Source organism: Vicugna pacos, chromosome 5 (assembly GCF_048564905.1).
Source record: "Vicugna pacos chromosome 5, VicPac4, whole genome shotgun sequence".
Classification (NCBI taxonomy): domain Eukaryota; kingdom Metazoa; phylum Chordata; class Mammalia; order Artiodactyla; family Camelidae; genus Vicugna; species Vicugna pacos.
Genome location: NC_132991.1, coordinates 31,429,394 through 31,454,661, shown reverse-complemented (window position 1 = coordinate 31,454,661; position 25,268 = coordinate 31,429,394). Strand labels below are relative to the sequence as shown.

At 36.5% G+C, this 25,268-nt stretch overlaps 1 long non-coding RNA gene across 2 annotated transcripts in view; it reads right to left on the bottom strand.

The window, feature by feature from the left end:
- Positions 1-25,268, bottom strand: part of LOC140696596 (uncharacterized) — a 60,748-nt gene that overhangs the window by 10,500 nt on the left and 24,980 nt on the right. The window contains exon 1 of one of the 2 annotated variants that reach the window (XR_012073092.1): positions 7,499-7,584. The exons of the other annotated variant lie outside the window; for it this stretch is intronic. This is a non-coding gene — a long non-coding RNA (uncharacterized lncRNA). Of the gene's footprint in view, positions 1-7,498; positions 7,585-25,268 lie in introns of those variants that run through there. 2 annotated transcript variants of the gene reach the window in all.

The window sequence follows — 25,268 nt, the reverse complement described above, 5'->3', positions numbered from 1 at the left end:
CAGTAAGACTTTGCTACTGATTTCGACAGTTTTTGATGGTTTGATCAAAGGGGCAGTTGATGCAAAGGACTAGCAGCTTGTCTTGTCTACCTAGTTACCATATCCAAGACAAAAACCTTCATTCTTCCATGGTTCTCAGGTAAAGGTGTATGTTATCCGATTGCAACATCTCTTCCATTTTTATCCATAAGTCTGCCCTTCATAATAAGGAGCTGCTTTTTACATAAAAATGGCCTTCCAGCCAAAAAAAAAAGAAAAGGTTACTTTAAAAGTAGAACAACCCACTGATGCTGGTATAGGAAAAAAAACAGGCACTCATATTCATTATTCATGGAAGTATAAAATTGTACTATTTCTTTGACCCAGTGATGACAGCTAGTTCTAAAAATTTACCCTAATATCATTTTCTCAACTTGATTTTTCTGTCTACCTGCAGGATATCAATATGTTATCTTAAGTGTTACTGGAAACTATGGGATAAATAGTCCATTTTCCTGGTTCATGTTTTGAGAAGGGATTAATAGGAAGTTTTAATTTTTTCTTAAATAATTCTGTCACATATGTATATTCAAATTATCAGCACCCTGATCTGATGTGGGAGCATTCATTTTTTGTTGACATCAAAAAAGGTACATTTCTATGAGCATAGACTGACAACTGTGGAACTTTCATATTACTGAACCCTGTAAAATGCAGCCTTTGTGAACTGGGCTAATGGCTACTCTTGGCTCCTTTGAGTACTTAGGCTGGATTGTGTGATTTCTTGGTGAGTCCAAAGAGTTCACTAAAATTCATATTTTTAAGTGTCTTGTAACTAATTATTTTTCCCTATGTTTTGACTCACCTCCTCAAGAAGCTATATTCTAATAAATCAGCTAAACTCCATGTGAATGTTGCAGTTAATTATACTTAGTAGCTTTTCTCTGAGTTACTTATTAAATGTAAAGATTAAAAAATGGGAAATCAGTCATTTTAATATTAATTTATATGGCATTTTTAAAAGTATAATTTTAATTGACAATGTAGAATTATACATAAAAACAGAAATTTGATGCATAACTTAAAACTCTGATAGGATAGGTAGAAAAGTAGAGTACATAAAACCATAAGTCTTGAGTTTTTAATTGTCTTTATATTGACCTGATAATGAAGTGACATTGAAGAACCATAAGAGTGATAGTTCTTGTCAAAACCTTTATACACCAGAATCCACTTCATTATTATTCATTAAATATAAGTTGCATCAAAGGCTTTGTTTTTCTTGATTTTTTTATTTGTTATGCTCAATGAAATTAAGTTTAGAAAAAAGTAAATGGCTTGGGTAATTATTTTTAAGAAATATTTAATGAAATAGAGAAAATTTTTAAGACCCAGTTCTAGGAAAATATATGCCCATTTAGAAATAACATTCTGATAGAGTTTTTAAACTCTGTTGTATTGGTATTTTTTGTTGTGGAAGAAAAGAGCATAAAAACAGAGAAAATAACTAGTTAAGGTCTTTAACCTTTTTATTAACATAAAAATAAATTATGATTATTAAGTTGACTTATTTCACAGATTTATTTGAAAATATTGTTAAAATTCTGAATGTTAAAAGTGAGAAATGGGTCACTGTTTTTACAACACATGACAAAACACATGAAAGCAAGTTTGAGTATTTGGTGAAAAGTGTTGCTGATCAGTCTCATGAATTAATTAGTGACCTGGCTCATTTGCACATGATGAAAAAATTACACTGACTGTGATAAAATCAAATATAATATTATTACTCATCTTTCTGCCCAGAAAGTAAAAGAAAAAGAGGGGAAGGGGGTTTTGAAACAGTGAAATAGACTAATAAGTAGATCAGAGACTTTCAATCCACTACAAGACCCAAGTGACTTCACATCTAACCACGATGAGATTCAACAACATTTCCATAAGTGGACTGAAAGGCCTGCACATTCTCCAAGGTACCATTTATCTTCACAAACTGTTGTAAAAGAAATAATGAAATATTATTGTCATTTGTACCTACATATATATGTGAGTTTAATTTCTTGGAGTATCAAAATACCAAGAAGAAGACAAAAAATTAGCAGAATATATATAAAATATCCCAGAAGAGACGCTTCAGACTGGGCTCATATTCTTCTACTCTCCTCCACCCAGGGCAGAACTTGAAGAACACTGTCCTTACAAGTGATCGTGGTAGCACATAGAGCTAGTTTGCTGATTGATTATGGAATTATTGTCTTAGTGAAAACAGAACAAAAAGCCAAGAAAACAAACACATAAAACAGTGTTAGAGTCTTACAATGTGCTTCGTTGCAGTTTATAACAACTGTTGCAGGGCGAGGGCATGAGACAGCTGTTGTTTGTCTGTTTGTCTACTAACTTGTAAAGAGTAGTAACTAAGCCCTAGAGATTTAATGCATAGTACAGTGAATATAGACAATAATATTGTATTATAATCATTAAACTTTCTGAGAGACTAGAACTCAATTATTCCAACCACTGAAAAGGAAAATATGTAACAAGTTAGAGGTGCTAATTATTGCTACAATAGCAATCATATTACAATATATATTAAAATATCACAACAGCATGTTGATACACCTTAAATTTGCAGTTTTATGTCAAACATATTGCAATTAAAAATTGTTGCAGTAGAGTTTTGTAATGACATGGAGCTATAGACAATTTGTTGAATTTGTAGGTTGACTCTAGCAGGCTATAAACAGTATATACTGCACTAATGCATTTTTATAAAATTGTGTTTCATGGGTGTGGAGGCTCTGCACCACTATGTCGAGACTTGTTATCTACAATGCAGCAGATATTACCAACATTTACAACACATAGTTCTCCTCTAATTTTAAATACACTTAATAGTTGGTGACATGATGATGAACAAAATGGACAGAGTTCATCCTTCATAGAGCTTCCTGTCTAATGGAAGAGACAGATATTTATGACTAATATAATATTTAGAACTTTCAAGAGTGCTAGCAGGTCAAAATATCACATAAAATAAACAGTGCATAATACTATCTTGGTCTAGTACAGAGTCTCAAAATAGTTTTGCCTAGTTAAGCATTCCTGGAGTGACTAACAGAAAAAGGAGTAGAAGTTGAGTAGTGAAAGTGAAGTGCCATGGACTAATGTGGTCTAGACAAAAGGGAGAGAATATTAAAAGCCTTGAGACATAAGGAAACATTGTATGTTTGAAGAACCAAAACACTCAATATGGCAATATTGAAGAGAAAAGGGGAGAGAAGGTGGTAAATACAACAAGATGGAAGTAGAGAAAGAGATGAGAGTCAGTTAGATAAATCATGGCCTTGAATGATCATTGGGAATAAAATGGTATGTTTTAAGCAGAAATGATATTGGCATATTAAAGATTTTAAAGGGCCTCTCTGAGTGCCATGTAAGAAGAGGCTGAAATAGGATAAGGAAAGATTTACAGAGAATCCTTAGGAAGCTATTGCAATTCTCCAAGCAAAAGATGATCATAAATTTAATTATTATAGTGAAATGATGAGGACTCATTTGTAATATGTTGAGAAGTTGATGACATATTAAAGAAGCAGAAAGAGAGAGAGGTTCCAAGGAATACTCTGTGCCTGATTTGTAAAATAATAAGAATAGTGGGGACAATTAATAAAACTAGGGAACAATGGAAGAAGATTACAAGTCAAATTGGGAGATGGTTGTGAGTTTCACATGAATACATACTTAGAAAATTAAAGTGTAAAAACAGATTCACAAATCATTTAGTTAAATCCCTCAGTTTTGCAGGTAAAGTGAGAACCAGAAAAATTAAGAAGGGGGAGGGGAGAGCTCAGTGGTAGAGCTTGCGCTTCACATTCACAAGGTCCTGGGTTCAATACCTAGTACCTCCACTAAAAATAAATAAATAAACCTAAGTACCTCCCCCACCAAAACAAAGACCAGCTCGCAAAAATAAATAAGTAAATAAGGAAAAAAACCTAAAATGAATAAATAAAATCAGAAAGGTTAAGAGTACAAGATTTTTTAGCATTATATAAATGTATATACTTTGCAAAAATCTTGCACTGTGTTGCCAAATTGTCTATTCTGCTATGCTCTGTACATGTAATCCATCATTCTGAAGTATTTGAAGATTTATAGTCAAAGAAGCAACATGAGATTTTGTATAATTTTCCATGGGAAAAAAGTATAATTGAGAAGCATTCATCACAACCCCAAATTGGACAATTAATTATTGAAAAATGAATGAAGGAAAAATACTTTGAATCATAAAACTCTTTTCTCTATTGGCTGCATATTGCTAGCACATTTTGCAATGCAGTTGGTTAAGGTGTCCAGCACACCAAGAATACTACAGTGTAAGATATATCTGAACATGTACTAAATCTTTCTGTGATGGTTAATTTCTTGTGCCAGCTTAACTGAGCGAGCGATGGGTTGTCCAGAGAGCTGGTTGAACATCATTTCTGGGTGTGTCTGTGAGTGTTTCCAAAAGTGATTAGCATTTGAAATGGTGAATTGGGTAAAGCAGATGGCCCTCTCCCACGTGGGTGGGTGTCATCCAATTCATGGAAGGCCTGAATAGAACAAAAAGACTGAGGAAGTTTAGATTCACTCTGTCAGACTGCAAGCTGGGACATCAATTATCTGCCTTTGACACTTCTGATTCTCAGGCCTTCAGATGGGGATTGGAATCTACACCATCTACTCTCCACCACCCAAGCCTTTGAACTACACCACCAGCTTTCCTGGCTCTCCAGTTTACAGACAGCAGATTGTAGGACTTCTCAGCCTCCAGAATCATGTGAGCCAATACCCTATAATAAAGCTCTTTATATATATTTTTATATATACATGAATATTATGTAATATTAATATATATTATATCAAATTGTATGTTCTATTAATATATTAATATATTAAATCATACATATATTATATCCATTTGGTTATTATAGTATATATATAAAAAATATATACACTGCCTTGGTTTAATGTAGAGGAGAGGATTCAAAGGCTTAGGGAGATTGGAATGTTAGAGTATATTGGTCATTTAAGCCTTACCCACAGTGGGAGAGTCCATATCTTTCATCAATACTGTAAGAAATAAATTTGTGAGAGAGCCCTGGCATCCTTGAAGAGCTCTGTGAAGGTTCTTATCTGTAAGCCATATGTTACAGCTACAGTGGGAACCACTTGACACTCATTTGCAAAACCTAAATGTAATGGAAATAATTGGTTCCTTGGGTCAGAGGCCACGGGGTGGCATTCAACTGCCAAAGGCAGGTGGGCATGGTGACTGCTGACTGTAAAGGGCAGCAGAGTCAAAGCAGAAATCAGAACAGCCTGACTCACACAGACCTATGACACTGGCTAGTTGATCATGGTATTTCTACAAATGAAATAGATAGGACACCTTATAGATTCTTACCTGATCTGTAAAGGCAGAAAAATTCTAGGTCAAGGGAACGAAAGTCTAACCTGAATCTTAAAAACAGACATGGTTCCTCAGTCAAATCTCAGATTTGAGCCAGTTGATAGTCCCAGAGCTCCCTGAATGAAGGGGAGGCCAGATCCCCTTGAGGAATGACCCTGGAATCCTACCAATAGTTTATACCATTAATCTTTCTTCCAACCTTCTCCAGAGGTCCTGTAGCTTTTTATTAGGGTAACTGTGCATTGAAGAAATGGAACTAATCAGACTTCAGGGGGACTACTGGACACTGCCTTTGAAATGACACCAATTTTAGGAGACTCACAACATCACTGTGGACCACTAGTCAGAGTAGGGGTTACTGGAGGTCAGGTGATTAGTGGAGTTTTAGCTCAGGACCATCTGACAGTGGGCTCAGTGGATCCCTGAATCCATCCTGCGGTTATTTCCCCAGTGTTAGAACTCATAATTAGAACTGATACACTCAGCAGCTGGCAAAATCTCCACATTGATTCCCACACCAATCTGTCAATCCTTTGAAGGCCTGAATAGAACAAAAAAGGCAGAGGAAGTTTGAATTTGCTCTCTGCCTAACCACTGGGCTGGGACATGGATTTTCTCCTGCCCTCTGCCCTCCTGGTTCTCAGGCCTTTAGCCCCAAGCCTGGAGTCCACGCCGTCAGCTCCTTGCCTCTCAAGCTTTCCAATTACACAACTGGTCTTCCTGGGTCTCCTGCTTGCAGATGGCAGATTGTGGGACTGCTCAGAATCCATAATCTTGTGAGCCAATCCCTCATGGTAAATCATTTGCTGCTGTTTTTCTGGAGAACTGCAGCTACTATATCTTTCAAAAATAGTAATCGTATTATTCTGACATTGATGAATTTCATAGGAAAATGGTTAAATCCAGAATTTTAAATGGCCAATTAAGTTTAAAATATCAATATGTTTTTTTTAATATTTGGGATAGTTTCAAGTTACATTTTACATAAAACTCAATTAATTGAGTAAATAAATTTCTGAAGTAACTATGTATACTAAAATTAAAATGTTAACAATAACCTTAATTCTTTGAAGACTGAAAATTCTTTTATACCAGATATATTCAACGGGGTAATAGCCTTACTCTTTAGAATTTGTGAAATATTCCTTGAAGACCCAAACGGCTCTACAACATTTCAGATAGTGGCAGGTATCTATGTGTTGTGGGGCATATGTAAAGTTGGTACATCATTCATTATATTACTCAACAAATAATTTGCGAGGTGTCTTTAATGTGCCAGACTCCACACTGAAGAATAGAAAAATGAGCCAGCTATAACTCCTGCTTCCAGGAATTATCAGTCCTGTGATAGCCTATTTTAGGCTCCTAAAATAGTGAGAATTAAAAGATACAGATTCAAAAATTGTGGATTGTGAAGGGTGGATGAGAATCATGGAAAAGAAACCATGAAGAAGACTTTCTCTCCGAGAGCAATGCAGAAACATCTTCATGTGCTCCGCCATTGTCTGGAGAAGGTTGTGTGTGTGTGTGTGTGTGTGTGTGTGTACACGCACACACACATGCTCACAGACACCGCTGGTGGTACAAGAAAATGCCTCCTCATGAGTCGAAGCTATAAAGGCAAAGGAACAAAGGACACAACCAAAGGGTATACTTCACTTCCAGTATTCCTTATCTCTTGATACCCATTTGAGAGTCACATTTAGAAATCACAGCTTTTCCATAACGTGCTGAGTTCATGACACTCTGGGACACGACAGATGCATCTAACAGAGGATCCAATCCATCTTCTAGAGATAGGAGTTTTGTTTTTGCAAAGAGTAATTCAGACGATGAAAAGGCAAATTATGAGTTAATACTTATTGAAAACCAAAGAGGCTAAGGAGAGGCACTTATTATAACACACATTGAGAATACACTCGAGAACAACTGCACCAGATGCCAAGTTGCAGTGTGCTCTAGGGGAAAGGAGGAGGAAGTGGAAACGGCTTTCCAAACCCAAGGTAAAAATGAGTACAAAGAGTAATAACACTAATAATACTTGCAAATGAAGAACTCAATTACAGAATATTTTTACACTCTGAGTCCTGGTGCTTCTTAATTTTGAGATATAAATTTGGTTAAATTTCTTCTATTTTAAAAATGATTCCCTCTGCTATAATCTTCTTTAATATATAGCAATAGAACAGCTCGGGAGCTTCCTCACAGAAGGTTGCCACAGCAACATCCCTTCAATACACATGCGTGGAACTAGGGGGCTGGGGAGAGGAAGGGGGGGGATAAGATGAAATGTGGTGGACTGTGGAATGTGATATGGTTGATTTTCGGGAGAAAGAAGAAATCAAAGAGAAATGGAGGAAAGGGAAGAAATCAGGCTGTGGAATATGCAAATTACTTTAGCATTGGTCATCTTGGGTCTTGTATAACTCAGAATATCCCTTCGGAAAGCTGAAAACAGAGAAATGCTGCTCCTGAAAGATAGGCAAGGAGAATGGACACAGAGCATCCTCAAAGCCGGAGCAAGGGAACAGACTGTCTCCCAAGGCTGGCCCACAGCCAACTGAGCTACAGAGAAATCGCCGCACGAGGAAGGATGCTCAGCACCTTGACTCCCAGCTGCCTCTGAAACCAAGTGTTCATATGTCTTTGCCAATTTTTTTCTGCTTGGTACACTCTAAAGAAAAATTGACTTGAACCAAGTTCAGCCTTGAGTTTAGCTAGTTTATTTTTTTCTTGAACATTTTGATCCCAGTGAAAGAAGAAGTTCCTGGCTGAATCAAGCCAGTAACATGTATAAACAATGCAGTGCTTGACTTCAGTATCACTTCCCTGCTTCTTTTGGTGACCTCTCCTTTCTCTCTTTCTTTCATACCTCTATTCTCAGGTGCCTAATAGTCATGGACACGTTGGGCGGCCTCCAAAATTCAATACCCACCATTTATCTCTTCCCTAGAACTTCCTCCCTATGTAATCTTCCCTTTTTCTTTATTTCCACTGAAGTTCACATTAACCTGTCCCTTTTCCTCAGGGCCATGGTAAATAATCTCAATCAATCTAACAGGAAGGGCTAACATTTACTAACGTACTACTGGCCTGTTGATGCTAAGCCATTCATAGGCATAATCTCCTTCAATGCTCACCACCATACTTTTCGTTTTTAGGGTGAGGAGTGTCCAAAGTGTGCCATCACTTTAATAAAGTCACAGCTAGTACATGACAGAGCCAGAATTTGGACCTGGCTCAGTCGAGTGTGAACTCAAGGCTCATGCTCTTAAGAATCATATTCACCATCCCAACTAAGGCAACCCTTGTGAAGACGTCTAGGAGCTGTAATGCCCTAGAGTGTTTTTATTTTCTTCTGAAAACTATTTTCTTTTCTCAGAGGAATCTTTAATGCACCCGTAAAATAACAGATTATGAAAGCTATTAAGTTTGAGAAATGTTTGACATGATCTCGCCAATTCTACCACACAGGTGACTGTCCTTTCTATTTTCACTAGCATTTTTGTTTGAGCCTCTGCTCTGTCTCTGTCAAGGATAACCTCATGTTGAAACTCGGGCATCTGCCTACCTTACTGAGTCCAATACTCAGGTAATGCAGGTGGCTGAGGCTTTTCTGGGTGACGCACTGCTCCCTCTGCTGGATCGTGGGGGAAAGAGAGAAAAGCATCTTTAAATCCTAAAATTTGACAATGGCATCCAATTTTATTTACATTTATTGAGAAACTAGGAGAAGAAAATAACGATCACAAAAAATTCAAGAGCACAACGGTCCAACAAAGCTGAGGAATAATAAGGGATTCCAATGAAGCTTGTCCCTAGCAGAGCTGTGCCTTCTGTGACTAAGTTTTATTTTTTTATTTTGGGGGCACAGCAAAGACGTGTTTTCACACCAACAGGAGAAACTTACAATTGTCATTGTGATCTGTTTTAAAGATAGAGCTGCCATCGCTATCTTAAATTTCCATTACTTGTGAACCATTCATGGTGTGTAGACTGAACATGCTTTACCCTTCTGGAAATACTGTACAATCAAGAAAAATATCAGTATGGAAGACTACTCACTTACAAGGTAGAGCAATTTTAGCAAAGACAATCTAAGTTAGTCATAAGATAGACATGATTCTGAATTCCATGTAGGGCAAAAATATGGACAGAACAGTTGTTGAGTCATTTCAAAATTTAAAAGACAAGCTAAGTTTGTATAAATCCAAATAACATGGCAAGATTCATGGTTTGTTAACCTTATTTATCCATCCATTCATTCAACAGTCACTTAAAATTCTGCCTGTGTGAGTTAGAACTCAGAGTTAGATGCATCTCAGAGTCAGATGCAAGGAAAAATTTTTATGTTCCTCCCAAAAGCAAACTCTGAGACAAGGATTTGGTTGTAAGGTGTTTCTGTGGGAAGTGATCTCAGGAAGCACCTGGGTCTGAAAGGAGGGAAGTGAGAGGGATGAGACAGTAGCTGATGGAGTTTGCATGATTCAGTGTGTTACTACTCTGAGTCACTAGAATTTAATCCTGCTGATAAACTCTGGAAGGCAGTGTAGAGCAGGCGCCCCACAGTTTTCCCACCTGGGGGGCAAGAGGGCTGGACTATTTATATATTAGCTTTCTTAAGTCATCAGTTGAGGGCTGAATCCAGGTCAGAGGAAGGGGTGATTAGTTCTCTAAGACCTCCCCATGAGCTGCATGTGAGCAGAGCAGCATGGCCACTAAGGAAAGCACAGGCAGAGAGATGCAGGGGGTAGTGCCTTAAAAGAGTAAAGCCCAGGGGATAGGGGGGTCACCTACACACCTGCTTCAGAACACCAGGCATGTGAGGTGCAGGGACGGCTCACAGTCTAGTTGACACAGAGGTCAGGGACACATGGGGTTAATCTGAGTTAGTCTGGATTGACCTAAAAAGAGAAAAATGCCCTGTATTATTGGTGATTAGAAGCAAGGAGATAGAGAAAATTGAGAAATAGCTAACTCTGTCATTGGAAGTGGAAACAGTTGATAAATTAAAGAATGCCCACCTCATCTTCTGATGATGTAGGACCTGGATTATCCCTGAGAATCGAAAGAGAGAGAGTTCAGCTAGAGACGTCAGGGAATTGGAAAGGGAGACAATCAAGGACTTTTTAAATTTAATCACACATAAGGTTGAAAGATAGAAGAGAACAGAAAAGCAATTTATAAATATTTTCATCACCAAACATAAGTTTGGGAGTCTCTCGGACCACATGTACAGAAGTGGGGAGATATTTTAATGAAGAGAAAATCATGGATACACTGTTTGACTTTCCTAGTATCATATCAGTTCATGGTCCCTTGATCTCTAAAGTATATGGTTTTGCTATCAGTCAGCACTGAAAACATCGGTGTTACTAACCCACATCGAATTACCCACTCAAAATCTCAGCTTATGGAAGTAATATTTGTAGGAAGTTGTTTAACCAAAATGGTTTCCATCATCCATCCACTTCTATAAGTATTTTTTTATTTGGATCTGGTTCTTATTTGGACCACTAGAAAAATGCATGCCTGGTTCACATTTTCTTAGTGCCTCAGAGTAACTTTCACTGAATTATGAATATTTATTATATTTTAAGACTGTTCAAGATCTGAAATAGTCATATTACATTTGCTTCTGTATTTGTCAAGAATGTATCAATGATATTGCCCATAATATCATCCAATGTCTGTTTTGAAGGCTCACGTGAAAATTTTTCTTACTTCAACTGAAGAAATGATATGCACCCTCCCCTCTGATGATAAAATGCTATAACTTGTTTTGCAAATGTTACCCTGCCAGAGCTTGGAAACAAACATGAGACCTGAATTCTCTTTTTTTTTGCATTTACCATGTTGGCCATTTGCTATATTATTCAATTATGATTTTTCTAAGTCTATTTTTATGATCATTGTCATTGGGAAGTTTGTGTGTGTGGCTGAAAGGCTCATTAGAGAAAACTGAGAATAAACAAATATCAAAGTGAAAATAATTTTTGGAGCTATGTAATCTGTTTTTAATTCCAAAGTATGATTATCCAAAGGGCACACGACTATATATAGAACGGAGCCGTTAGTCCTATTTGCGTTAACCCCAGGCATCAATATCACTGCTCTGTCTTTGCCACCACACATCTCTTTATGCTGATGTGGTTTACAGTCTACAGGAAGTCTACAATATAAATGTATCTGCATTAGAGCAGCAGGAAGCAGCTATTTGCCACACCTACACCTAGAAAGGGGACCCAGATTCAGTGCGATTCCATTTGTCACTTTAAGATGATTAATGTATCACATCCTCAGAAAAATCTCATGAGGCAGGACCCCAATTCACCCAGGCTAAGTAAACTTGCTAGTAACACAAGGCGTCAGGAATCAAACATAGGTCTGTCTGAATTTAGGATATTCTTCTACCGGAACACTTTATTGTGACTTATACTTTCCAACTACACAGACAATAATACATAAAGAAGGAAAGAGATATATGGTATTAACACCTTTCCAATGCTTGGTGACTCTAGAAGTATGAAAAGCCTCACCGTGGTAGCTCTAGCCCAGACCATCACTTGCATCACATCATTGACTAGTTTCATCATGTAATCTGACATTTTGTTCTTGTGTGTTTTAAAGAACAGTTAATACATTTCTATGGGGCTTTTTAAAAAATCATTAAACCTGTGCATGTCTGTTTTCTGCGGGAAAAGGTGATGGCTCCAATAGCGAGGCTGAGGCACCTGAGGAGGAGGGTCACTGAGACCCTGCTGGCAGAATTGAAAGGAGGAAGGTGGATGGCAATAAAAATTACAGTGTTAGTAGCATTAAGTGGTCTCAGGAAAACAGCCATGTAAGAAATAGAGTCAGAGCATTTCTCCTCTGAAGCTTGGGTGTAAAAGGATGCTGGCTTTTGGTCTTCTCTAATTTGCACATGTGATGTGAATGAATCAGTACACTGCCATTTACGCTGAGATAACAAACGCAACCACTGACAGATTATCGCATCATGAGAAAGTGCTGGTGGCTAAAGGTAAGGGGTTTCTCCTTTCTGTGTTCACTTGATTCCCTCCATCCTTTCGCTGACAGTAATAGCAGTTTCACAGGTCAGGGGTAGCGCAAAGACGTATCATAGTACTTGGCTGTCACTGTTTGGGCAAAGACGCCTGAGGAGCATGCTACCTGCTGTTACAGTCAAAATCGTGTTAACAAGGTGGGTTTTTGCCAAGAGTGAGGTGGAAGTGAAAGCTACATCTCAGGTAACGGGTCTCCCACCCAATTATCATTACCAATGGAGTTGTGAAAAATAAAGGGAAATGTCTGATTTGGCACCTTTTACGCTATGGCTTGAGCTTCTACAGCAGAATCTCCTAATGGTGTTTTTTTTTTGTTGTTGTTGTTGTTCTTGTTCTTGTTCTTGTTCTTGTTCTTGCTTTTAAAATCTAACAAATAAGAATCTCTGGAAGTGGAACCCAGAAATCTGCATTTTTGACAAGCAGATCAAACCTATTAATATTGAAGTTGATCTCTATTCCCTCTAGTAATGTATCAATATAACTACTCCAGCTTGATGAAATATGACTTTTCCCTTATTATTCATCAGCAAGTGAAATTGTCACTATGATAAGGATTGTGTATAATGAATACTTCATTTTAAGTGGTCAAAATTTTGAAAAATTCTGAAGCCCAGATCTCAGAACATACGCTGATTCTCCTACTCTCATATTTAAAATACAAGAATTTAAATAGTTTACATCAAAGTGATAATTATTGAATGCTTTTAAGAATTATTACAAACATTTTAGAAATACAATGACTAGATCCCTACATTTTTTTAGGCTAGAGCTATCATTTTAGCAAATTATCCTTGCCTCTCTATAAAGAGGGTTTTGGTAATTTTTGTGATTGGTTTATCAGAGGACTAACAAGAAGACTTTGCCAACTGATTAACATGGTTATGAATAAACCATGGTTTATTGGTTTCCTGGTTGGCCAGTCCTGTCACTTGTTATTTATAAAGCTCATATAAAAGGAAAACAACCGTATATTACATAACGTAGTTTTCTTATGAGATTCTGAGTAAATATGTATGGTCCAAACTAAGTAAGATAAACTATAGGTAGAACAGATAACAATTAGAGATTGGTAAGTACTAAGGGGGAAGAGTAAAACAAAAAAATAAAAAGTTAATGAAGTCTTAGCTTCTTACAACCTGAGATCATTTTATTATGAAATTGTTTTAACATCTATATCTAATGAATGGGGTTTGATTCAATAGTGCTACATAAGGATTTCAATATTGTTTTCTCACCTGAGAGCTATAAATTATGGATCCATTTTTTTAACAAGCAAGACAAAATTAAACGAACAAATCCTGATAAGATTTCTAGTGTTTTGCTACCTAATGACCAATCAAGTTCTTCATGTTCCCATCAAATAGCTATTTAATAGTGCATTAGTACCAGAAGTGAAAAAAAGAAAAAAAAAAGCATTAGTATAACAGCATCAGCTTCAGAAATTGTATATTTACGACAATTTACAGTTATTACCTCTCTCCCAAGCTACTACAATGGAAATGTAACACTAAATCAAAGCTAGAAATTGATTTTTTTACTTGAATTTTCATCTAATTTATTAATTATCTAATAATGTGGGGTTTTACGTAGACACTCTGAGTTGAAGAAACAACTATTTGATATACATCATGTATATGAATTAGTGAGAGTCTACATTTGGAAGAATGATACTTATGTTTAATTTTACATTGGCATAGTGCTTACAAATACTAATTCGTAATCCTCATGACAGTCCTATGAGGTACGCATAACTATTATCATCTCTGTTTTTCATATAAGCAAAATTATGGCACAGAAAAGTTAAGGAGTTTGCCCAGGGTTACACAGATGGTAAGTCACCATGTAGCAAGATTCAAACTCAGTCTAAAGTCCATGTTCTTAACAGCTATGCTATGCTGACCCTCACACAAGGCCACTATTAAGAGATAAAGATGCAATCTACTTCTAAATCATTTTCTTATTATGCTCTTTAGTCTATATCTATTTTTTAATCTGGGAGAATTACAGACATTTTGAGACACCTTCCTACCTACTAAAATGATGTTATGGCATTTTTAAAAGTCTCTACTTTTTAAAAGTTTCCAGAAAATAAAATATAATTTTTATTTTATAATTTATGTTTTATCTTCTCTATAAAATATCCTCATTGGTGACTATAGGTAGTAATGGTTATACTACTTATAATTTATAGAAATCACAGTAGAACTTAGAATGCTCTAGAGCTAAAGAGGATACTGTAATGATTATTCTAAATAACTGATTCTGAAGATAAAGTTCTGAGAAATTAATGTTTCGTGCTTGTTTGCTGTGCAGTGGACATTAGTTAAGTCTTGTCTGCCAAGGATCCTTGCCTCCTTCCTCACAGCATCTACATTTCCTCTTGGGGGATTACTTCTCCCCAGTTTTGGTCATCTTGGAGGTATTGGACAATTGATGTTATGGCCACATCTTGCCTCATGTTGCCCAACTGCACCTGGGCATATGTATGTCACATCCTGGTCAATTCTCCCTTTAGAGGCAATGGCTCCTGAGCATCTGGGGCAAGAGCAGGAGGACATTTAGAAGTGACTCACCCCAGCGGAGATGATGGCAGTAGCTGATGATATTCTTCATCTTATACCTGTAGCTCTCCCAGATTTGAAACAATTTCTGATTTTTTTGGTTTCTGGCAGGACAGGCATTCATTTCAGCCTATCCTCAGTCTCGCAGCCTTATATAAATCTTTTCCCCAAAAAAATCAGGTTTCACTTAATTAGCTAGAGTTCCTTTCTGTTCCTTACAACCATGAATCCAAACATATATAGCTTGTCTATTCCTTTGCTCATGGTCACACAAATAGTAAATGGCAGATGAGGGACTTGAATGAACCCAGCTCTCCTTACTTTAATTCTCATACCCTTTTCACTAAGGAGTTCTGCTTGCCCAAGTATGCATAGTACCTTCCCCCTCCTTTACATTCAAACCCTTGCTGTCTGAACTCTTGATATCCCAAATCCCAGAATTGAATAGAGTTAGTGATACCCCTTTTTACCTAAATTGTTTATGTAAGTGATTGTTACTCAAAATGAAGAGACAAATTGATTAGGGTTGAAAGGAATACATTATGGGCAAAGCTCCTGCTCTACAGCATCACTCAGGGTGGGTAGCAAGTGGACAGTTACCAAATATATTTTCTGTACAAGGAGCAAAATTTTATATTAAGACTCAGACTGCAATTGTGGAATTAAAGACCTTGAGAAACAGAGTGGAAAGATAGGGCCCTATCCTTTCAAATAGCTTGCATTCCTTTAAAAGGTAATCGAGTATTTTCTAAAAACATTGACTGCAACTGCCCCCATCCTAAATTCTCCTGGGGAATTTTCTGACTCATTATAGCAAACTGCCTAAAAGGTCTGTATGCTACAATAAGGCTCTCCTGAACCATATTACAAACTGTGCTTTAGAAGCTGTTTTCAGGTAGGAAGAAAACTAAAATTTTATTTCCTACAGATTAAGATAAACACACATACCCTAAAGAAAACATCTGTTCTATGAATAATCAGAGACTGTTTGATCTGAAAGGGATCATAGTGATTATCTAGCTCAAAATTCATCTATCTATAAATGTGGAAACAGAAGATCAGGCTGACAAAGTGGAGTGTATAAGACTAGAGAGCTTGTTAGTTAGAGCTTTCCTGACTCCAGGTCTAGTATCTGTCCTATCACACTCTACATATGGTTGACAAAGGAATGAAACTTTTATTTCATTTAGTTCTTGGTCATTCTAACATGTACTTCTCCAAGCACATAGATTAAATTTTACACTTTTTAATTCACAGTCATATTTTATTAGGCTCTCTATACCATCTGTTATTACATCATCATGTTTTCAGATGCTCGGGGCTTTGGAATGTTCTATTTCACTGGCTAACAAGGCCAAATTACAAAGAAACAGTGTGGGCTTACAGAGTCATGAAGCAAAGAAGACTGATGTAAGAAGCAGTGCAGACACAAAGTAAAATAGAAAAATACTCCAAGCAAAAAACAACTCATTGGGCTTAAGTCTAAAAAAAAAAAATAATGTGGGATTCTATCTGACAGCAAGAGAAAATGCTCAGTAGGAAACATTAAAAAAGGAAATGATTCACAGCACTTCACTTGAGTCTTTATACATAAAGGACATCATTTGTGTTCAGACAGGCAGAGAAAGTCACAGAGTGGGGAGAAAGGCAGGAAGTCGTTCTGAAATAGTGACGAAGAAAATGCCTACATGAACTTTTGATCCCTGCAGGAGCTATATATTAATAATTTAAGTCATTTTTCAAGACCCTATCAAGTTAACATGAATTATTTTTGACATTCAGAGAAGAAAGATAGTTGGATGTGAAATTCGGAAAAACTGAAGGAGGAAAAAACAATGAAAGAAATGGAAACTTTTGAACCCTCCTCTTCTACCATCAAAACCTTTTAAATAAAGTTTTCTTGTTTTAAATACTCAGGACTTCGAAGATCCACCTTCTTTTGGATTTCAGAAAATATATACATTGCAAAGCCATACATTTATGACACTAGTGTGGGATTTCATCACAATTTCCTTATGCCTCTACATATATACAGAGCTGGTGCTCTCTAGGTGTTTGTATATGTATTTATTTATTTTTATTTTCTAAGTATAGTCAGTTTACAATGTTGTGTCAATTTCTGGTGTACAGCATAATGGTTCAGTCATACATATCCATACACATATTCATTTTCATAGTTTTTTTCATTATACGTTACTATAAGATATTAAATATAGTTCTCTGTGCTATATGATATAAACATGTTGTCCAGTTGTTTTAATGCCACATTTCTACAAGAAGAAATGACACATGGCATAATTATTATAATATTTATTTTATGACTGGTCTCAATCTACCACGGCTGCTGAATAATTATAGAAATTAAAGAGATTATTCTCAGATAGCCGGACATCAAGCATTAACAGTTTATAAAAATGCTTGGCTTCCCAGAGATATGAGGTGGGTTATCAGTCCATTATGCAGAGGTTTCGGACAGCTGTAGGTATAAGACAGAGATTTTGTCTTCTGCTCTTTTGAATACTGAAGCTGCTACTGCCTGGATCTCCATTTATCACAGTCTTGGGCTTTTAAACTGTACCTTTTGCCCCAGGTCCCAAGAAATTTTTTTTTTTTCTGGAAGACACTGTGAGGCAGCATCTCACAATGACAGCACCCTCTCAAACTTATTATTTCACCTGGGCTTTACAGAGAAGGAGGTAGGAAGGTTTACTTCTGAGATGTGAGATGAGTGCATGGGCAAATGTCAAATGCCAAGTAGGCAGCAGACTAGAAAATTCTGCCCCTGTGAGTGCCCTCTCTGGGATAATCTTTAGAATCTTCATTGCTTTGTCAGAATATACTTCTATTGCTTGAGAGGTGTCATTATTTTTTTTAATCTACTAGTCCCTGTGAAGGCAAAGATAAAGTTTAGTTTCTTAGATTAATCAGAAATGGTTCAGAAGATACAAGATAGGTACAGTCTGATGAAAGAGAAGCTTGAAAAATAAAGCTACTAATCAGAGAAAATACTTAGATGGGAAAAAAAAATGCCTGAGCAGTCACAGAACAGAATGAATTCATCAAATTCAAATAGCATAATGGCTGACACCAAAAGAGGTGTGGAGCAAAGACGAATATTAAAATTCACCAATGTTCACTTCAGATTCCTGAGACTGTTTTCGAATAGGTAGCAACCTCGATAGCAGGTCCTCTCTACTTTCCTCCAAATGAGCGACGAAGAGATACTGGAAGCCCCAAGGTTCAGGCAGGTTTTGAAGGAGGGTTATCTACCCAGAGATCATGCTATATAGTTAACAGATGTCAAAATACTCCAGAGGAAACATCCTTCAGGAATACTGACCGCAGTAATGAATGCTATCGGTTTCCTACCTGTAAGACCATCCTCCACGCTCCTTCATCTTTACAGACAGAGCCCTGATTTTGTTCAAGTAATAGACAATCACCTGTTTCAGAGGAATGAGTCTAAGCCAATCATGGTGGTCTCATTATTTTTGCCATTATAGTTAATTGGCTTCGACAGAGCAAGGGTTTCAATTCCAGCCAATGAGATGTGACTAGATGTCTGATTGATACCACCTAGTAAAGTTTCCTAACTCTTATATAAAGGGACATAATATCATCATGGAAAACTATCAGTTTTCCTGTGACATCTGGAACTGAGAATCATCTTGTGACTATAAGGGTAGCTAGTCCAAAAAGTCAACTCAGTGAGAAGGATTGAAAGAAACTGTATTCTTGGTATTTAGCTGCTCAATTAATCAACCTAGTAGTTGCCCTATATTTTGAATTTATCAGATAAAAATCTATCATTAAAAAGAAAAGGTTGTATTTTTTGTTGTTGTTGTTGTTATTTGTAGTTGAGCACACCTTAACTTTATATAGTAGCCAATTTATATCCTGATACGGAATTGCAACTCCATACCTTCTTTAGATTGGAGAATTGAGTTAGCTGGAAGATGACTAAATTCATGAGCATAAAATAAAAACTACAGCTGCTTTATGAAGCAGAAACTAAAACAATAGGTGAATCTATTACCTATTAGGAGCAATGACTCAATCAAAATGAACTCACCTATGAAGGAGACAAAAACATTAACTACACTGATGAAGTTAATAGGTGGGAGAAATACTTCCAACTCAAAAAGCAAAGCATATTGCTTAAAGAGAGTCCACATTCATGATGCAAATGGAAGACTCTATGGGAGAAAAGAGAGTGAAAGTCAGGATGATTATGAAAAGATTTGGAGGAATTTCAGGTCTACCAAGTAACTGCAATCCCTTTAGGATCTCTCTGGGTGAGTTAGGTACTCGGTGACTTGACTGCCAGCATCCACATCTAGGAAGCAATATAAGATTGAAGTTTTATACCTCCTTAGCCTCCTTACAGATAAACCTGAGTGAGTCATTAAGCTTGCCATTTCCAACGTGATTCTTGAATTCATCTCTACACTGCCATAGTCCAGGCCATTGACATATCTGATCTACATTAAAGACTTCTAACAGGTCTTCCCAGTGAGACAGGCTGGGATCTGGGACCCTCTGCCAGAGTACTTGCACCTGGACTAATGTCTCCTTGAGCAACAGAATATGAAGAAACTTTGATTAACTAAAAACGAGTGCACACACATGCAGCTGGGGCACTCATGAACAGTGCAATACAAAAAGGCCACAAAGCAACTGCTATTTCTCGCTGCAGCAGAGCCCCAGTAAAGCCTTGCCTGAAATTCTTGTCTGGTCACTTATCAATTTCTATTGATTAAAGAATCCAAGGGGCCTGGTCAGTAACACTAGTGCTAATTTTTACACTCTTTTAGCATGATCTTTTCAACACAGATTTTGTAAAGTAAACCTCATGCTCAAAAGTTATTCACTGGCTCTCCATTAAGGGCCTAAAAATTAATGCTCAACTCTTTATCGTGGCCTCAAGTACAAAGATTTTCAATTTCATTTCCTACCATTGCCGGGTACATAAAAATAGTCACATTTTCTGACGAAGTCATGTGCTTTTCATTCTATTTTTAAAATCAGATATGTCCATACTTGCATTTACTTCATGATGTTTTCTTCTTGTAATTTAAGAATAATTTCACATTCAAGGTTTCTCTTCCTGGAACTTCTTTAAGTCATCTTTGAACCACCACATCCTCTATGAAAACTTCCCCAAATTCTCCAAGTCAGAAATGTTCTCTTCATTCTTTTGGTCCTGGTAGTAATGCCCTTGTTATGGTCTAGCTCATTTCAGAGTATCTCTTGCAATGTTTTGGTTATAAAAGTGCCTGTCAGCTCTTTGAGGTCACAAATCATATGCCTTTAAATTCCCACCTTGCTGTATGGGATTGATGTTGGAGGAAGAGTAGAGTTTACTAGACACATGGACCAACCGGTCTTTGTGTCATTGAGAGGAAGCTCCTCCTTGCTCAAGCCAGAGAGGCCACAGAACAAGAAAGGACACCTTAGTAAAGTGTAGGTATAAGAGACAAACTTATAAGGCCTCTGATAAAACTTTTTTTTTTTACCTTTAATAGGAAAGATTCTACGAAGAATCATGTTACACCCAATGCAGCACATTATCTTTCAAATAGAAGCAGTGCTAGATCCATGCACCTGTGTGAGCCTGTCCCTCCCCATAGAGTTTAATTAGAGTCCATTCTTCATTCATGATCTTTAAAAATATGATTCAGATCCTATATTTCACATAATAAAAATCCTCACTATAGTATTATTAGAAAAACAACACAACACAAAAAACCGCTCCTTCCTTCCCTTGCCTGAATGACTCTTTTCACTCTGGCGGCTGCAGCAGCCTCTTAATTACCTCTGTCTCTTACCTCACACTTCATTCATCAGCCTTCAGAATTCAGCATTTTTCCGCTCCTCATTAAGCTCACGCGAGTCTCAGAGGTTTAGTTCTTATAGTTGGTTCTGCTGGAGTCTTCTTACACCAGCCATCTACACAGTAGGCTTATTTTCTCACTCACGTCTCAGCTTAAACGTGTCCTTGACATGGTCTTACCAAGTCATCATCACTGATATAGCACCTTGGGTTTTTTTTACTAAAATTCTTTGAATAATTAGTCTGTTTTTCGGCTTGCTGTGGGTTTTCCTGATTAGAATATAAACTCCTTGCAGGGAAGACAGACTTTGTCTTGTTTACTGCTGTGTCCCCAACACAGAATATAGAACAAAATTGGAGAGCAATACATACTTGTTGAATGAATGAAAGGATGAATGAATGAATGAATGATAGCCTCAAAAAGATTTTTGGAAAATGGTTAGAGAAATGGACCTCAGCATTCTAGTGCAAGTGCAGGGCAGAGGGTTTATAGGCAAATTATGATGTGCTGGCCTTTCCAAGCGACCTTCTGAATTAGGAAAACGCTGATTGAGGGCAGTTTAGATAGGAAGTGTAAATACAGTGAATAGATTTTTCCTTTTGGTTTTAGGCAGACTCAGTGTATTCTTTTATGCTCTTTAAAAATAGTATTTCTTTAATTCTAGTGTCTTATTATGAGCTATCTGAGGGCAAGACCATTAAAATCCTCTAAAAAAAACCAGTTTTGGTTTCTTAGCTGCAATAATTATCTAAAGGTAAATTATATGCTTGCTTTGTCTTAAAAGACTTTCTTTAGGATTTTAACTTGGAAGTAATGCAAGCAGAACAAAAACTTAAAAAATAAAAAATGGTAGACTTTTCAGTGCTTTCACAGAGAATGGCAATCACATTTAGCATAGAATAATAGTTCTTTATTCTTAAATATAAAGCTGATATTTTATAATCAATCATGAGTTTTACTTATTTCTAAGCTACTAGGGTGTTTTCTTTTTTTTTTTCAGTTTTTTTTTTAATTCTTTCAGCTGTTGTCACAAATCTGCTTCATCTAATGAGTTCCCAGACAAACCCGATATGAGCAGCAACCGGCTTTTCAAATTGTGTTTTTATGGGAAGGAAGATTTTCCTGCAGGAAGTTATGCAAGTGAGGAATCAGAGGTTGGGCTCTCCAAGCTCTCCAGTTCTTACAACAGCTGCATGGAGCTCATTAAGACACGCTGAATTGGCAGGGAGGGTATAGCTCGGTGGTCAAAGCACATGCCTAGCATGCATGAGGTCATGGGTTTGATCCCCAGTACGGCAGTTAAATAAAAACAGTAATAAATAAATAAACCGAATTACTTCTCCACTCCACCCCACAAAACCCAACCAAACAAAAAAAGACATGCTGAGTTGTAACAGGTAAAGCAGGTCCTGGTTTTACTGAAAAACATAATAGGCCTACATCAAAGCTAAAAGGTTAAAAAAATAAAATAAAAAGCAATTTACATACAATTAGTTTCAAAACTGCTTCCTTCCCCTCTTTAAACATGTTGACTCAGATGACACAATAACCTAACTGAGTTTCTGAATTACCTGAATACTTAAAGTGATCACAGCTATTTCTTTAAATTCTAATTTTAATTTTAATTTTTTATTGAAGTACAGTCAGTTACCATGTGTCAATTTCTAGTGTATAGCACAATGTCCCAGTCATGCATGTATATACATATATTCATTTTCATATTCTTTTTCATTAAAAGGTTATTATAAGATATTGAATATAGTTCCCTATGCTATAGAGAAGAAATTTGGGTTTTTTTAATCTATTTTTACATATAATGGCTAACATTTGCAAATCTCAAATTCCCAAATTTATTCCTTCCCACTCCCTTTCCCCTGGTAACCATAAGATTGTTTACTATGTCTGCAAGTCTGTTTCTGTTTTGTAGATGAGGTCATTAGTATCCTTTTAGATTCCACATATGAATGATATCATATGGTATTTTTCTTTCTCTTTCTGGCTTACTTCACTTAGAATGATGATCTCTAGGTCCATCCATGTTGCTGCAAATGGCATTATTTCATTCTTTTTATGGCTGAGTAGTATTCCATTGTATAAATATACCACAGCTTCTTGATCTAGTCATCTGTCGATGAATATTTAGGTTGTTTCCATGTCTTGGCTATTGTATATAGTGCTGCTATGAACATAGGGGTGCATGTGTCTTTTCAAATTAGAGTTCCCTCTGGATCTATGCCCAAAAGTGGGATTGCTAGATCATATGGTAAGTTTATTTTTAGTTTTTTGGGGAATCTCCATACTCTTTTCCATAATGGCTGCACCAAAAAATGGGCAGAAGACCTAAAAAGGCAATTCTCCAATGAAGACATATAAATGACCAATAGGCACAGGAAAAAATGCTCAATATTTCTAATTATCAGAGAAATGCAAATCAAAACTACCATGAGGTATCACCTCACACCAGTTAGAATGACCATCATTAAAAAGTCCACAAACGATAAATGCTGGAGAGGGTGTGGAGAAAAGGGAACCCCCCCTACACTGTTGGTAGGAATGTAGTTTGGTGCAGCCATTATGGAAAACTGCTAGTGTTTTATGTAAAACCAGATTTACCTATGTATTTAAAAATTGATTTTTTTTTATTAGGATAGCATTATTTTAGGTAAGTCAAATAACAGCATTGCTTGAAGTCACAGTGCCAAGACTTGGACAAAAATACAAACTCAAGGGACACAAGTGAGATGCTTAAGAATTAAATATTTAATTGCCTAGCCACTGAAACCAAGTAATTTACTGACTTATTTCTCAAGAATCATTTGGACTTACCGCCTACTTTGACATCATGTTGCTTAAGGACAAAAATAAAGGTCTATGGTCACGTAAGCATTTCTGGGTGAGGGGTAGACGTGCTGAAATGGCCACACAGAGCAGGAATCAGCCATTCCATCAATGACACTTGACTATCGCAACTCATGAATGTAGCATAAGGTAAAATTCACTTGGAAATGATAAAAAAAAAACTATTTGTAAATTAAACAGGCAAATGAACTTTAGAGGATTGTAACATTTCTGAAGTAAAGACAGAGAAACAAAGCAATTAAAGGAAAGATATGAAGTTGCCAAACTTTTGTTTCATTAAGTCTGAAAAATATATAATAATATAAAGATGGGTTTTGATTGAATTTATCCCATTATAACCAGAATGTATTGGAAGGAATAAAGAACTGTCGATGAAAATAACTGTTGAAGTTTTTCAATGCAGTAAAAATCAAATATCAAATAGACACTTGGCATAGATTTATGACTTAGGAAATACATGCACTATAAAGTCTCTGCCTTTCCTAAATTCATATTGGTTAATGCTTTCTAATTATCCCAGAGCTGTCAGTGGAACCATTTTTGAGAATAGAGCTTCTCCCTTTCTTAATGATTCATATTAAGAAGTGAGGTGGCAGTGAAGCCTTTAATGAGAGCTACTTATTTATGTATGCTAGACACATAGAAGAATTTGGGCAGCAGACTCTCTACATATGCAGCTGACTATGGATCATCCTGGGGAAATCTGACAAGACTTTGGGAAGACTGTGAAGTAGAAAAGAAGAAACACAAACACCAAAACATTTTAAAAATATTATCATGGTAAAGATGAAATGAAAGATGAAGAGATTTTGAAGAGACACACATGTATGGTCTTCTGAAAACAATGCCATTCAATTCAAAAGAGCCTTAGGATGCTCGTGATATCCGGAAAAGAAAAAGAAAAGCCCACTATATTTCACTACTTAGGGAGTTTCCATCAGCAATTCTGGGAGTCAGGACATAGGCGATAATACTTGGTGCTTAAAGTGTCCTCAGCAGCTATTTTGTTAGAAGCAATCTCTTTCTAAATGAAATGTAAAATTTTAAAATTTGACAAAATGAATCAAGTCCTGTCATCTCTCTGTCTATATTGATATCAATGTGTATTTACAAATGTATATTCCATGAAAAGCAATTCATAGACACTGGCAATTAATAAAAAAGTTAGCCTCTCTTATGTGATTATCACAATTCCCACAATTCTAGGTACCAGCAACCTGATACAGTTTATTGCCAGTTTTTAACTTTTATGCCTGGTCCCAAGGATTGGTGCTTAAGACACGTTTATTCGTGAATAAAGAGAAAGAAAGTGTGTAAATGAATATTTGAGTAAATACCAAATCCTTTGGAGATTTTTGGTCATAGAAACAGCATTATTTTAGTTTCAAGTATTCTCTGAAAATTGTCTACTGAAGCCTAATAATTTGTTTAGCCATATCTCAATATACTTTCATAAGTCAAGATTCAGTTTTCTAGTTGTTTTTGTTATTTTGGGGACAATTATTCATGTGTT